This window comes from Hylaeus volcanicus, chromosome 5 (genome assembly GCF_026283585.1).
Source record: "Hylaeus volcanicus isolate JK05 chromosome 5, UHH_iyHylVolc1.0_haploid, whole genome shotgun sequence".
Lineage (NCBI taxonomy): Eukaryota > Metazoa > Arthropoda > Insecta > Hymenoptera > Colletidae > Hylaeus > Hylaeus volcanicus.
Window position 1 is genome coordinate 12,642,428 of NC_071980.1, and position 17,435 is coordinate 12,659,862.

General features: G+C 37.3%; 2 long non-coding RNA genes across 2 annotated transcripts in view; one reads left to right on the top strand and one right to left on the bottom strand.

Annotated features, from left to right (window-relative positions):
* The first annotated feature begins 3,752 nt into the window (after window positions 1-3,752).
* LOC128877633 (uncharacterized) lies at window positions 3,753-5,041 on the top strand. Its single transcript, XR_008457275.1, has 4 exons — window positions 3,753-3,882; window positions 3,968-4,292; window positions 4,639-4,762; window positions 4,908-5,041. It is a non-coding gene; the product is annotated as an uncharacterized LOC128877633 (long non-coding RNA).
* LOC128877631 (uncharacterized) overlaps window positions 4,286-17,435 on the bottom strand; it is a 14,259-nt gene continuing 1,109 nt past the window's right edge. Inside the window, exons 2-4 of the long non-coding RNA XR_008457271.1 lie at window positions 11,367-12,486; window positions 4,803-8,621; window positions 4,286-4,708 (exon numbers count right to left, since the gene is read on the bottom strand). This is a non-coding gene — a long non-coding RNA (uncharacterized LOC128877631). The remainder of the gene's footprint in view (window positions 4,709-4,802; window positions 8,622-11,366; window positions 12,487-17,435) is intronic.

Below are 17,435 nucleotides of genomic sequence, written 5' to 3' on the forward strand. Positions count from 1 at the left end.
TGAATCGTTTATTACTACATTAAATTACATGAGAAAATTCATGTATTAATTAAATAAGCATACTAATATATGTAACAAATTTCAATTTGATATACCACACACTTTTCCATAAAAAAAAAATCCCAATATCGACCGTATCTCGAGTCACGAAATTTCAACTGTATGCACTCTGCCATGATACTATTAATGACCCCTTAACTATTACACCAAATTACACCAAAAAATTCACGTATCGTTTATACAAGGATATCAATCGCCGCAAAAAGCGCGAGTCCAAACCGACGAGTAGTTTCTCGGGAAAAAAAATCTTCTCGCACATTTAGTCTCGAATTTCGCGTCAATCGTCGAACGATTAGCCTTCCAGGAGACGTTGCACCCGGAAACCGAGTCGAATAAATCGGCGTCATGCTCGAGGAAACCTTTTCGAACAAAGTACCCGTGGTACAAAAAGGTTTCGTCTCGGTTTCTCTATCGCGCAATCCCCTTAACGCCGAGTGGATCGAACTCGGTGCACGCTCGCGGTGCTCGAGATCGCATCTTTTCACGAATGGTCTCACGTGATACCACTATAATGTCATACGTCGTAACGATCGCGGCACAGTAATAGTCCCAGGGAACGAGCCTGTCACGCTACAAGCCTTTACACAAATTCATTCAGCACACGTACACACACGCCGCAACGTCGAAATCGATCGGATTAATATTCCCATACCGTAAAGCGACCGAATGGAACGACCAGCGGCGATTCATTGTCCTAGTCTCACCTTTCAGGACCCATTTAAAAAAAATAAGGAATTAAATTTCAGTTTATTTTTCATTTCAAAGTATAGAAGTGCCTTCGACTGCCACAAAATCGATTAGAGAGAATTTCTGAAGCAAATGCTGTGGATAGGTCAAATTCCAGTTTCTAATTTTTACGATTCTTCGTATTTTTTCGAGTATTTATTTCGTTTAACTTTCGAGCTGGATTTATTAGTAACAGTACCTTGAAGACTTTACCACCGAAATTGAAAGTCAAGTCCCCGAACATTTCACCGTCCCCGAACGCATCATACGTTTCCTTGAAACGTATGACAAATCGGCTGCGCAGCTCGATTTATGGCTACATCGGAATATTCATTTTATGTCGTTTAGTACAGTTAATACAGCCATAAATTAAGAACCCGCACACGTAAAACGTATACGCGACTTTTTACAAAAATTTTCTTACACGATTCGCTGGAATCTTTCTCTTCGTAAATAATTTCTTTTCGCCTTTTTCGCGGTACGAAACGCATTTTACGTTTTTGTTTTTCACGAGCGATATGCCACTTTCAACAGTATTCCTCGGTGAACGTATCTTCAATGTAAAAAAGATAATCGAGTGCATAACATTACACAGAATGCGACACGAGGTTGGCACAGGTTGTATCTCTTGCTTCGAGGATTGTAAAAGTGTCGAACAAGAAATGTTGAACAGTACAACATTAGCAGTCTTTCTGCGACATCAGTTTTTTTTTCGATTGGATGCAAAGAAAATGTTAGCAAATAGACTGAGTCGACTATGTATAGTATTGTATATTATCAAACATTCTTTTTTCTTTTTTTTTTGTATAATAGATATCGACTTTTCAATCAATTATTTCTAAGTAGTAAACTACTTGAGTCAACAATGTACAGCAGTATGCTACACTATACAATTCCACAGTCCAAATTATAACGTATACATAATTCTATGGTGTAAGCAAGGAGATTATACTGTGACTAATCAGACGTGCTAGCCAACTTCTAATCTCCGCACAGTACATCATCATACCACCATTGTTTTTTTTTTGTACACTAAATATCGATTTTTCAATCAAATATTTCTGAAAAATAAACTGTTTGAGACAATAATCCCCTAGATTATATTGCTATAGAATTCTAGAGTGCAGTATAAATTATAATATAGAATTCGGTAGTGTAATCAAGGAATTTATACTGTGACCAATCAGACCTCCTGTCCAACTTCTCATCTCCGCACAGTACATCATCACACCAAACATTTTTTTTCGAAATTTTAGTATTTCCTACGCGAAATAATCAAATAAAAATACAACAAAAAGTTGTATGGGTATTATTCCTCGACTTCGCTATACATACATACCGAAACTGAAACCACGTTATCATTAATCGTATCTTAGACAAAACAACGACGAGAAGACGATACTTCCGTCATTAAAAACCGCCAGTGCAACGCGACCCTGAAGGAGTCTAGTTTCAATATTTATAACCGGCGTATCAGCAATTATAACGCACACCGCCAGACGAGCGATTGTAATTTCTAATGTGCAATTTTCAGAATCTATGATAATGAGAATCAACGTGTGCAACGTCGAATAATGGGCTTCGAGTGAACTTTGAATACGATTCGCCTTTGATCTGTATTTGCCTGACACAGCAGCGCCAAAATGCCTTTTATTTTCCAAGGATAAAGTTTTACTCCGAATCTAAAATTTCGAATCTAATGTCAATATGATAAACAATGTACGAAGTCTACGGTTGTTGAATCTAAAGGTTTATTCAAGCAGATTCGATTAATCCGAACAGTGTCTCCGCGAATGGAGTAAGGAATGCGTTAATCGTTCCAATAACTCCGAACGTGCCCAGCGAAATGACTGTTCGTTTGATCATTTTTTTTTCCTCGAGCCTCGATGACCAGAGCGCGTCGTAAACCTTGAAATGGATTTTCATCGTACGACCGCCACGAACACAGACGTACACTGCGTCTCAAAAACCGCGGATCGAATGTGCCTTTCGCGTATTTTCTGTCGTACACGATATTAAAGGAAACTTCCACCGTTTCGTCGGTTCGCTCTTTTAATAGGTTTATGTTTAATGCATAATACAAACGCGAACTACGTCTCGGGCAACCACAAATCAGGAAGCTTTTCCACATTGTGCGACGCGATGTTGAAAGAAATTTTCGTAGTGGTGGCGAATGGAAAATGAAACAATGGATTAATCAATTTTTAATGCATTGGTTGGTACATGAAAATCACATCATACTGGAGGAATAACTGTATCCATGGAGTTTCTATTTATTTATTATTCAAATGATGTGTTGATTATTTTTTTAGATCTTGAGAATGTTACTATACGGTGTGTAGTAATTCTACGTCTTTTTGACGTGAACTTATTATTTATTTATAAAGGAAAACCACACGTTTAATCTTTCCTTAGTCATACGTTCCAAGAGAACACGTACAGTGGTAAAACTATTATTATTATTAGTCATTTTCTGGACTATTGAACTTTATTCACGACTAATTCCACAGCAATTTATCTTTCGTTCCTCATTTAAAATTTGTATCGTTCAAGAATTTTGCCCACCTTTGAACATAACCACTGGCGTCCAGCGCCGGCAAACCGTTATGACTTTACTTTAACGTGTCAACTAATTATCACGTGTGTTTAGCACAGGAGTTAGAATACCAGCTCCAAACAAACGACAATGGCTCTAACCTTTTTTTCCACGACTTTATTCTTCCTTATTTAGAAGCGTTCCATCGTGCACGAATAGCAACGAAGGTGGTCTGACGTCACAGTTCAAGATTGAGCAATTAAGCTTGTGAAATTCTGGGAAATTTTCTCCTAATTCGTCCACCGACTCGCCACGATACGTTTCGTGCAGGTCGTTCGACGCTCGCGAATAGCGCACGCTGTTTTTTTAGAATCTGGGAATCACCGCATGAACAACTAATTAAAATTAGCCCACAGTCCAGCGAACCGATGAGAATTTATAACTCGACGAAACAAATTCGTGTTATTCACGACTGATTCCACAACAATTTACCTCTGCTTGCTCATTTAAAATTTTGTTAAATGCGACTTAGAAACGTAGTAGTCACGATACGATATCAAGTAGTTAATTATTTTAAATTTATTTTTAATTTGTTTTCTTTTTCGGAGTTCTATATTTAAACATTTCTTTCCGCCTCCTTTTCAGAACGAAGAAGAATCAGACAAGGACACATCCGCTCCAAAATTACACCGCTCTCAATGAACACGTCGTTGGCTCCGTTCGCCCATTTCTCTAACGATTTCAGGAATTTTTAGACAAGAGGTTCGCGATCCGTATCTTTCATCGTCATGCTGCATCGTGCGTCATCCGGATCGCAGCGCAGAAATGTTTGCTAATTACGCAAGCAGCCGCGCCACTGGTTTCTAACGCGAGTTTCGAATGTTTCGACGAGAATTGGAGTCGGTCCACCGATTCGTGGGAACCACTCGAAATTCGAGGTCGTGGATTTTACGATTATCGATTGTCCAAGGTATGAAATCGCTCGCGTCTACGTCATTATCGTTATCGCGATCGATCATTCGCGTAATCTTTTCGTCCGTTTCTGACGATTGCGCGATACAATTACATAGTGATGCGCACGAGACGAGATCAATCTCGATCTCGTCTCGATCTCGTCTCGATTTCGAGATGCAATTCAAAATCGAGATTACTTGTAACATTCGAAATCGAGATCGAGATTCAGCATATCGAGATTTGGCCGAGATCAAGATTATTTCATATTGCCGATCGCCAGCACATATGACGCCGTGACTGCTGCGCTAACAAACGATGCCACATACAATTTTGTTAATATTATAACAAGTGTGATATTTCAGAGATCTAGCGGGACAAAACTTATGAGGTCCAATATTTCGAAAACTATTAGGTCGTCCACATACGAAGGTTCTGAAAAAAAACGTAATTAGTTGCTGACTGAAATCAAAAACTGATTACTTATTGGTTAGTAATGATTTTGAACATTCTTAGAAAAAGCATTTACCACTGTCCGGGCGGTGTAATATTACAGCAAAGTCATATTCTCGGTCATTGCTTCATCAAATATTGTTAATAATTAATGTAACTATTGTCAGAAATTAATTTTCAGTTATTCCAACTATCCACCAGGAGGAAACGGGACTGACTCTGTAAGTCCAGTTACACGATCGCGTCATGAAGTGATTTCCATTTACCTTCATCCCTCTTAATTCAAATAATTGATTAACAGAGTCAGACAGAGGCTTTGAAAATCTTGTATTGCCAATCTTGTCAAAATCTCGTCGAGATCAAGATCGAGATCGAGATCGAGATCATATGTTCGAAATTGTTGAAAATTCAAGATCGATATGGATGTGTCGAGATTTTTCGAGATCAAGATCGAGATCGTAGAAATCTCGTCTCTTCTCGTCTCATGCGCGTCATTGCAACTACCTGTTCTGACGCGCGTAACGATACTCTGACGTTATATACGTTTAAAAGCCGTTAAAGGTCTCGGGTAATCCGCTTCTGTCGAAGAAGTTTGCCAATTCAATGATAGCCGTGTGTGGATGGAATATTTACGATGCTTACATTTTTGATCAGTAAACGTAGACGACAGGGAAAATAATAGAATCGTTTCCTGGTCATATTTAGCCGATAATAATCGATTTCGAATATTTTAATTTCGTGGTCCCGGGGGAGAGTCGAATCATTTGCGTTGCACTCCAAAATTGTATAATATTAGATGCGGAAATTAATTCTGTACCTTCGAAAACAAACTCATCGATTAATTTGGAAGGGAAGTCCGACAAAATTTAATTTTGGCTAATATATTTAGAAATATTGAAATGTCCATCAGGTTGAGAACCTAAAAGGTTTGTGCTTAACCCTAACAAAATGACTAAATATTTTTACTTAACAATGTAAGCCACATAATTAATTTCTACACCTAATAATTGTCAAGTATACTTGCGATCTATTAGAAGAACAAGAATTATGCATACATGTAGATCCACTGAAATGTCCATCAAGTTGAGGAAATGTCCACAAGGTTGGTGCTTTAACATAACAAAATGACGATTAAATATTTTCACTTAAAATGTCCAAGGCACATAATTGATCTCCACGCCTAATAATTAGTGACAAGTGTTCTTGTGTCAAATGTCTGTGTTCCTGGCGAAAAGTATTTTTAATTTCGTAAATTAGAAGCCGCTCACCGTTGGTTTTATCTAAAATATCCTTGAGACATTGTTGTGACGTAAATTTGGATAAAGCGAGACAGAAATAAATCTCAAGACACCTTGTGCTCTCCGACGAGATAGAAACTGTTACATACGGGCGTAGGCGTGAGAACCGAGCGTGTGCGAATATTTGGAATATCGAATTTGAATCGCGAGATGCTCGAGACTTCGTACTATCCTGGACATTTCGCAAGAAACTGCTTGAACAATCCGAACTCTCCGAGACATCCCCGTTCGACTGCAACAATTCGCATACTTTCGAATTATCCATTTTCAAGGCGTCTCCGGAAAGAAACCTAAAGGATTCGATATGGTTTCTATAATTACAGATTTTTCATACTGTAAATACAGCGAACTGTAAATAAATACAAATTTAACTATAGAATCGAATAAATTCAATTGAAATTTTGTAACGTCGATTTCTTTGTATCATTTTCAGAGAACATAAAAATAGATAATAAACTCTCCGAGTGGACGCGAAATATTCGTGAAATGTTGATCTTCGATCACGATTAATAGTCGTTGCTTCGTGTTCCAGCATCCCGTCAGCACGTCTTTTTATTTTCCCTCCGGGATAAATTATGGCAGAGTGTGTGCAACAGCTTAGAATAACAACTTTAAAGAATAGGAGGCCCAACGCAAGGTTAATGAGTGTATGAAGATTTATTTTCGTGGAACAAGACAACATCTTTCCACGGATTTCACGGTTTTCGTAAATTAGGGTACAGTAAATATCCGACGTTCTAAAGAAAGAAACGAAATTCGTAAAATAGAGATTTTAACTACAGTCGAAGTCACTATAACAACAAACGCGCGTTATGCTGAAAGAATTATTCGAGCAGGAAATAATTTCTGTCTACGCCGAGCAAGATTATATCGCTGTAAATCGCTGATCGGTCTAACGATTACAAAATGCAAATAGTTTTATTTAATTCGTGATATCTGGATTTATTTCAACAAAAGTATTTAATTATATACACTGTGCTAGACGATTTAAATAGGTATACAAAGAGTGGCAGTTGTTAACACTGTGGCAAAAATAATTAGGGAATCACAGTACTGGCGCGGCTGTCTGAGACTCGTCTGTCGATGAATGGACGTAACTACTCAGACCGTATGTAGTCAGACGGCTGTTCATGCATGCAATGGGGCGATGCAAGTGGACGTCTAAATCATCGTTCGATTAAAACAGCCGTGCTATACTTAGTCTACTATATCATACTTCCCACATTTATGACATTTGTATACGAAATAAGAATCTAGACTTCAGGGGTTTATTCTTTACTTATCAGTATAACGTGGACGAGTTATATCTGTGTTTATTTTATATAACTGTGTGGTGTTATTAAAGTGGTCCATTTCGAATAACGAATAAACAATAGATAATGGTTTCTCTATGGATGAAATTGAAAATGAAAACGAGCTCTATGGAATGGTTCATTTCGCAACAAACAAATGCTAATGTTTCGAGCGCACAATCAACACGAATAAATTGAAATTGATTGGTTTCATTCATAGACATTATTCAAATGCAACGTTGTCTATGTCTGTAATGATGTATGATCGTACCATTATTTATTCTGTATGGCTTTATAGCATCTTTAAAAGTGTTACACCAAATAAATACAAATATCTAAATTGAATAAACGACACGAATAAATTGTAATTGATTAGTTTTATTCGAATAAAACATCACCCATGCCTGGTCGATCTATAACCATGTGTATGTTTATTCTATAGGACTGTAAAGAGTATTTGAAAGCAGAGATGGGCGAAACCCTAGATTTCGAATAAATCTGAAGTTTGCTGATATGTTTGTCTCGTTTCTTCTTTCGAAAATATTCAAAAGAAGAAACGAGACAAACATATCGGCAAACTTCAGATTTATTCGAAGCCTAGGGTTTTGCCCATCACTGTTTAAAAGTGTCGATTTGGAATAAGGAATGAGGAGTGAAGTATGAAGAATAACGAATAACGAATAACGGATGAACAACCATTCTCCTCTAAATAAAAAAGAAAGCCCAACGAATCCAAACGTCTTCTCTAAAATGAATAATCGTCGCGAATAAATTTCAATTGGGCGATTTCATTCGTCGCCCATTCTTCGAATAAATTACGGCTGATCGTGACCAATTCCCCCCAAAAGAGGTTTCCCAGTGTGTGGCCCGCGACGTACGCGGCTCCCAGCCGTGGCATTATTATCCTTACCGTCTCCCGCGGAAAACGTCCACGCGTCCCCCCCCCCCCCACACCCCCTGTTATTTCAGGTTGATTCTCCAGTTCTATTTGGAGATGGCTGGTCGGAGAACATAGCGGTGGCATTTCGTAAATCTCGCTCGTTTAACCGTATCGGGCGTCGTAGGAGTCTTCGAGGGTTGAGGTGACGGAGGTTGACGGCTGCTGTCTTCTTGCGTTGGAGCGATAAAGCGCGACGCGTGGGTAGAACCGAGGGGCGACGCGGCGGGGCCTGGAATTGACGTCATTCGATGACGTCAAAGCAGGACCGTGCCGAAAGCGCCCAGGAACCACGTCCACGCGGCGAACGACCACGATGAATTATCCTTTTTAACCGTACGTGACCTACTGCGCGTCTCCGTGAAAAGCTGGAACAAAAGGATCTATTTCCGCACCCCTTCCGAAGTCACGCAGGTAATACTGGTTATGATAGCGTTTAGGACTCACTCAGAAAAGCAACAATAATTTGTGAAACAATAATTCTTGGCAGGAATCTGAAAACTGACGAGGCAACCTTCTGGAAGCCACGAGTAGTACTTAGTACAATAATACTCATAAAAAGTCTATACAATCTTAAATCTAAAAACAATAATTCTTGGGAAGAATTTGAAAACTGACGAGGCAATCTTCTGGAAGCCACGAGTAGTACTTAGTACAATAACACTCATAAAAAGCCTACAATATTACATCTAAAAACAATAATTTGTGCAACTCAGAGATCAACAGAGAGTCTTCTTCTTCCCACTGTAATTCGTTTTACTAGCTAGTGCTAGTTTCATAGGAAATATTTCTCTTTCACGTCCCAATGTATTTCCGTGGTGAGGAACAATGTATGAATTTGTTCGATTTTATTTCACCAGGTAAAGGATGGCTTCCCCCGAGCGAGAAATCACCGTGTTACAGTGATTCGTCGTTTCCATCGCGGGTAATAATTAAAACTTGCGCGCAGAAGTCGCGAATACACTCATTAACTGAGTCGTCCTCGCTATTCACGTAGGCGTGCACGACTTCGGGACGTACTATTGTTTCCGATCACGGATTTAAAAAAAAAAAAGAAGAAAAGACAAAAACAAAACGAAGGCTACGCGGGCGGCCCGGTGTACACCGAAAGTGCAAAGTTTAGGGGTCGATAGAACTGAAAGGGACGGAGAAGTCTTAATAATAGTACAGTCGCGCGCGAAAGCCGGCGCGAGCTCGGAAAATCAACAGGAAATAGGCCACGGATGGGAGGAAATTCGATGGCAGGTGGCAAAATCATTTTTTGATCGGGGGGTACAAAGTTTTCGTGACAAATGAGCTTTGGAAATACATTGGGCAGTTGAGAGACATTATCTAAATATGTGATATGTAAAAGAAACTAATTAAAACGTATATGATACTAAAAATTCTAAATGGATAAAATAATAAAAGGAGGTACAATACAAATTCCAAGTGGATACAATAATAAAAGGTGCAACAATAGAATTTCTAAAAGGATGCAGTAGTAAATGATACAGTAATAAAATTTCTGAAAGGACATAATAATGAAAGGTACAACAATCAAATTTCTGGTCGGGTTACAATAATAAAACGTACACTAATAAAATTTCTGAAAGGATCTGATAATAAAAGGTACGATAATAAAATTTCTGAAAAGGTACAATAGTAAAAGGTACACTAATAAAATTTCTGAAAGGATCCAATAATAAAGTTTCTGAAGTGATACAATAGTAAAAGGTACACTAATAAAATTTCTAAAAGGATTCAATAATAAAGGGTATACTAATAAAATTTCTAAAAGGATTCAATAATAAAAGGTACGATAATAACATTTCTGAAAGGGTCCAATAATAAAAGGTTCAATAATAAAATTTCTGAAGGGATACAATACTAAAAGGTACAATAATAAAGTTTCTGAAGTGATACAATAGTAAAAGGTACACTAATGAAATGTCGAAAGGGATCCAACAAAAAAGGGTACACTAATCAAATTTCTAGAAGGATCCAATAATAAAAAGTACGCTAATAAAATGTCTGGAAGGATCCAATAATAAAAGGTACAGTAATAAAATTTCTGAAAGGACATAATAATAAAAGGTGCAACAATCAAATTTCTGTTCGGGTTACAATAATAAAATTCCTAAAAGGATACAACAATATAGGGTACACTAATAAAATTTCTAAAATGGAACAATAATAAATGGTACAATACTAAAAATTCTAAAACGATCGATACCATAAACGATCGTGTTTAATCCCACGCGAATATTCGCTGCTCCCTTGCGGAATGAAAGAATTACATAGAACGAAATTGGTTTCGATATAATTGATTTCTTTCATTGGAATTATTACTCCACGGTTAATAATAGTTCTTTGTACGACTGTACCCGTTGCACGGCTGATATCTCGCGTCGACTGACGAACGACCTCGCAATGGATATGTCTTGTTACAGATTATTTCGTTTTACGACTCGAGTAGTATCGTTTCACGCTTTTACTACGAAAAAAAATGTTGATTTACAACCCACGTCGTCGCACTCGGGAGCTATCGACTCACAAATTCGTAGAACACCTTCGACAGACTATTAACTTTCGCGTGAATGTATAGACGAACTTTGTTTGTTTGTTTTTTGCAATGACGTCTATGAACCTTTAAGGTTCTTAAATGCCGGCTCATTTGCATCTTGTGCGCGTAGGTAGACGCAAAAACGTGACGGGAATTCATCAGTTTTCCGTTTTAGGGGTCAAGCATCTAACGATTGAAATGATTCGAGTTAGATTAGGGACGCGTAGTAATTATTACAGAGGAAGTTGGTTAATCAGTTTATTTATAGACTGCTCGACTTGTATCACTTTGCCATTACACCTGATACTTCATCGAACTGTTACAAGATGAACTTTTATGTAACAAAAAAAAAGAGTTAATATCATTTTCACGTGTTTGATAAGTTTGCTTGTATCTACTTTGTTAATTTTAACACTCGTGAACTCCAGTATCGTTAATTACGAAAGTTTCTGGTAAATGAGATACTGAATTTATGTTTATGTGACCATTTATAGAGCATTGGGGGGTCGATGATCCGTCAGGTCGACGCCCTAATAATAATAAATAGCGAATAAAGAATACGGCTCACAGAACAGCAGTCGATCCGCTCGAGGAGTCGAAGCAACGAATTCAACGCTGGCTTCGTTGTCGGAGAGGTGGAAATGAGAATGACGTTCTTCGAAAATGTGGACTGAAACGTGCGTTGAAATCGGACTCGTGCATTATTCGAACCAACGTCCCGAATAAATCAGATTTGCAGTCATTTCGCTTGCTACTATAGTTCCAGGGGATTTATAAAATATTCATTGGACAAGCAAATTTTCCATGCGTTACGTAAAGGTTGCATGTATATTACGAGAAGTTTGTTTTTCTTCGATTGTGAACGAATTATATTTTTATTTTATATTTTCGACGCTTCGAAAAATATTTCTGGATCTTCTTCGCGAATGAAATATAATTTTTTGTTAGTAAGCACTGTCATATGAAAGATGCATTTGTTTTTGCTCAATTGTCGACAAATTATATTTTGATTTTTAAGTTTCAATTCCTCGATGAATATTTCTACGTCTTCTTCGCGAATTATGAAAAAATCTTTATTAGTAAGCACTGTCATATGAAAGATACATTTGTTTTTGTTCAATTGTCGACAAATTATATTTTTATTGTTTATCATCACTGCCTCGAAAAGTATTTTTGAATCTTCCTCGCGAATTATGAACAAATCTTTATTAGTAAGCACTGTCATATGAAAGATACATTTGTTTTTGTTCAATTACGGATGAATTATATTTTTATTTTGTATTTTCAATGCATCGAAATATATTTCGAGCGTATCGATAATGTTGGATATTCTTGGGATATGACGGACAATTTTTTATTAGTCAACGCTGACTTTCAGTTTCCGAGTACAGTGCATTATCTTTGTACGCTTTCTTTTCATGATACATGCCACGTAACACGCATCGTGCATCTCGTAATACATCGCAGAAATACGACACGCGAGCGTACGTAAAAAAATAACGTTGTCGTTTACATATTCGCGACGAGAATGAATAAAATTAAACGAGCCGATACCAATGACAGTAACAATTTATTTATTCCTTATCGTCGACTAAATGCGGTTCCTAGTGATACATATTTTAGAGAGGAATAACGACTCTTCCTGAGAAACGTATTGACTCTAGAAGAGGGCATGGTTCTCCAGAAAACTAAGAGAAATTAATGAAATTAATAGATGCTTCAGAAGTGATTATCTAATCTTCTGCTAAATTATACATATATTATGATATAATTCGTCCACAATTGAACGAAAACGAGAATTATTTTAATACAACAGATTGTCAAGCATCCTACGTCTGTAGCAATTTGATCTCTGCGTTTCAAAATTCTTTTCAAAATTACTAAATTATTATCAACGATTTCGACATCATTTTCGGTGACAGTTACTGAAACAAAGAAGCAATTGTACCGAGTAATATGTTCACTCTTTGCACCCCCTACGATTCAAAGATATAACAACATAACAGTTGTCCACCAACCTGGGTACTCTGATGTTAAATTCGCTATTGTTTTCAAATTACGCGTCAAAAAAACCCGAGAAAGCGGTGTTCCTAGAAGCGTGAACATGACACGACGGGACAGACGCAAATCCTCGTAAAAAAGATGGAAAGTTGGACGATCGAAAACGAGGGAAAGCAGATTTCCTTGCGAAACGTTTGTTTACCGCGGCCCCGGAAGGCAAAATCTGACTGGAGTGACTGGCAGTGAATAATAATCTCTTTTATCCGTCATTCTGACCGGGGCACGTTTGTTCCAGCGACAGTTCCTTCCTCCGGGCCAGGGAAACTTCATTTTTTTGGAAACAGCAAAATCACATAAATTTAAAAAAAGTGTTAGGCATTAGCGTAGGTAACTCGCGTACGAACGTATGCAAAAAGTAAATGGACATACAATTTAATCGATATAAGAGTTATATTTTCGGACCAAAAATATGTATCACATTTAACCAAATATTTGAAACAGAGATGGTCAACCCCTAGGTTTCGAATAAATCTGAAGTTTATCGATGTGTTTGTCTCGTTTCTTTCTCTGAAAAATGTTCAAAAGAGGAAACGACACAAACATATCGTCAAGCTTCAGATTTATTCGAAACCTAGGGTTTTGTCCATCACTGATTTGAAGTACAGGTAGCCCTCCTACAACACGACATCCTATAACACGGTTTCGCTCTAACGCGGTAAGAAAATTGCAAACACCTTTGTACAACACTGTACTTCTACAACCGTGTCGAGGCTTGTCGTCTTAACCGTTTGAGTCCCAGAGACTTTTGAAAAGACACGATCGAAACAACCTAAAAGGTATGATAGGTATGAACATGCTAAATCAATCGGAGGCGAAGGTTTTGTGGATATGGCTATTGGGGATGTTCAAGATTTACACATTAGTGGAAGAAGATGTTGACGAAGCGGGTTCGATGGAAATGGCATCTGAAATTGTAAATCAAATCGATTCTGAGAACACTAGCACTGATGAAGATTGTGCAGTTAATAATTTACCATTAAAAAAATTGCAACAAGGCCTAAGCTTAGCTGAAAATCTCGAGTCATTTTTCTTGAATGCCAGACCCTTTCGCTAAAAGTAGCCGAAAATTCGAAAGGGAGCTGCAAAACAGTTTAGTTCCATACCGAGAAATTTACAATGACCTGGTAAAAATCAACAAACGAAGCGAAATTACGTATTTTCTTAAAAGGAAAGAAGATGTAAGAAGTTTAAATGAAGAAAAAAGTTCTGAAAGTGAAGCCGATATCATTCCACCGAAAAAAACGTTATCGGTTGATTATACTGAGCAGTGACGACGAAAAAATTGATTAAAGTAAGGTTGCGTTAAATAAAAATAATATTTGTGTGTGTGTGTGTGTGTTATGCATTTATATTTTTAATAAAAACTAAGTTGTTTGTGCAAAATTAAAAGAAAAAATTGTTTTTAATAAGTTCTCGGAACGTAACCCCCCTTTCTGTACTGGCTCTGGGTCTCATACTGTTTCGCACAACACGGCATTTTCTAGGAACCTATCTACCGTGTTATAGGAGGGTTACCTGTACTATATTAGGTTATCCCGTAAGTTCGTGCTATACAAGGAATACTAAGCTGCACAATTTATAAATTTAAAGTTGGCTTTAATTGTTTTGTTTCAGAGGCATATGATATGTGTCAAATGTTTTTTTTTCCTTTTTCTTTTTATAATTTGTAAATGATGTGATGTAAGCAAAAGTTCTTCCTTACGAAAAAATTGCAAAGAATAAATCATCTATTTATCAATCCATAAGTCCGTGCTGATGACTATGTCAACATTTAATAAAAAAAAACCACAGAAATTTCATAGTAAAATATTGTAAAATGAGAGAGATTGCCTTTCTTTTATAACACTTAAATAAGTAACATGAACTTTTAAAAAGTTCTAATATTTTAGCATTTACCAACACTAGAACTACCAGACCAATCCAGGCGTTATATCGATCGTACAATCAATCATTCAGCAGCAATTCATCACCAATAGAGTCATTTTTATAAGAGATTACATGCTGCATTTAAAAATTTCCTTCATTGTGTCGATTGACCCATTTCATTTTCCATAAATATATTAACGTGAATATTAAAATTCCCACATGTGCAGGACGTACTTTAAATTCTTTCGAAAATTATCGACAATCTTCCTGCAATTTTTAGCGAGAATTATTAAACTTGGGAACATCGACCTTCCACTCTATTTTCGAAGACATACTGCTGTGCATAGTAAGCATGAAAATTGGAGATTCCAGTGTTAATAGCGATCCACGCGATTAATTAATTACCGAATTCGGCCCACGAATCGTAGCTTGCCGATCCCTGCTCTATCCTGCGGCTCTTATGGTCGTTCGCACAAAACGAAGCATAGTATGCCAGAAACTATACGATTATTTATTTTAAGAAATCATATACGTGGAGAAGCGTATCACGCGTGCGACGCTATTTTAAACTGCGTCAACGCGCGAAGCTTTGGAGGCACGCAGGCTGGCCAATGCCGGCTTTCTTTAAAATAATCATCGAATGAATTAACATATCAGTAATGATAAATATCCGTGGTCACAGGTGCGTCTTCGCTGTGTCCCTGTACTTCGCACGCGACGGTTTATAAACCGATCCACCTAATCCTATTATTCCCTATGATCCTATTACTGGAATTCGTAATGTTGCTTATGCAATGGCACGGATTTTTTGTCATGGTTCAGTCACCTTATTCGAGATCACCTGTTCTTTCTATCGTTCTAGATAAAAATCATTGCCATGCAATATCGTTCCAGCACGTCATTTGGAATAATTAATTGTACATACTTGTTTACGCTTCTAATGACGATTCTCACGCGATAATGTATCAAAGAAGGCGGAAACTCGACGTACACGTATGCGCTAGTATTCCTCAAGCCGTTAATTATCGCCAGACTGAAAACAGACCGTCGATCAAAGGCGCGATGATATTTTAAATCGCGCCGCGAGAAACGCGTATGACGCACGAAAATTTTGTTATCGAAATAAAAAATACACCGACGAAACGTTGCTGCAGAATGTTTCCACCCTCGACGCGACTCTTACCTCTCGACAAATATTTTCTCCAAGTGTCAATGTCCGGTAGTGAAGAATTGCTATAATCACGATTTTCCGACGAGGTAACAGGTGTGAAGCGGGATGGTGGTTAAGCAGAGTTCTTTCAGAAATTTAGTGACAATAATGGTTCGTGTATAGCACTTTTATAGCATGTCATGTTTTTTTCTGTTAAGTCACTCCCAAGGCTCAGAATATTATTATTCCTTTAATTCATACTGGACAAATTTTAAGTAAAAGATTGAGAAGATACTTCAAAATTTATTCTATTTTTCGAAACCTCTGCTCTGATGTCTACACAATATTAGTACTGTGTAAATGTACCAGCCATGTTCAATAATATTTAAATCAAAACTTTTATAAAGCGCAATAGCAAGTGAGTCGTTCGCAAATCGATTAACTCCACTTTTTGAAAAATCTTACATTTAAGTGTCAAGGCACTTGGTATAGTCACAACTTTTTATATTTATAATAACATAATAATAATCTTTTATCAATATTTATTCGAATTTCTATGATAAAAGGAATTTTAACAAACAATGTACATTATTTCATCGCATTTGACAACGTTTTTTTTTTTGTTTTATGGAGTTAATCGACTTGTGCAACGAACAGCTCAAGTATACGTCATATTTATTTCCATTGACACAGATTTTTTGCTTTTTCTTTATTATAGTGTAGTCATGTCTGACTGTTTACACTTTTCCTGTGAATACATATTTTACATTCTTATCATCTTATCCTCTTTAATACTCTTACTCGCTAGGCATTCATTTAAATTATAATAATTTGCCCTTTAAGAGTAACGCAAACCTCGCTAAGACTTTTCCACAGTTCTTTCTTCTTTCCATCGCTTTACATCCTGTTTAGTTACGCTAAAGACGTTTCGTCGAATATACAAATAAACCCCTCCGAAAAACGAAAAAATATACAGACACTCGTGCGTTGAAAAAAAGTAGAAGGAGGATATTTGCAGCGAGAATTCGGGTGACGCAAAAAATTTCGTCGAAGCCCCAAAGCGTTACGACTTCCTTCCGCGATCGTCACGAGCTTGCGACCGGTGGCATCACGCCCGCCAGGCGTTTGGCTGTTTTAATTATGACGCACGTGGAGCATATTACGCGAGGGCGTCGGTGGCATGATGCCGAAAGTACCTCGGCGAAAGACACGCGATGACGCTCGAAACGGGATCCAATTTTGAATTGTACCTGCGCTAGTTCTCTGAATCGTCGGACGAGACACTCTGTACATTTCCATTCAACGAATTTTATTTTAACTTTCAAGAAAGAAATTATTTCTCCGATGTTGATACGTTCATCGATTCATTGGAAGAGGAGATGGGAATAATTGATATCCATTTTGTTTCAGAGCTTTTGCTTATTGTTAGATCTTTGATGAGACAACAAAGGCAGTTTCATATGGAACTTGACAAATGTTACTTGTTAAATATAAATACACAAAGAAGAAAGACTTATTTCGATAAAATGTTAATTTCTACATCTTAAAGTTTATTTCCAA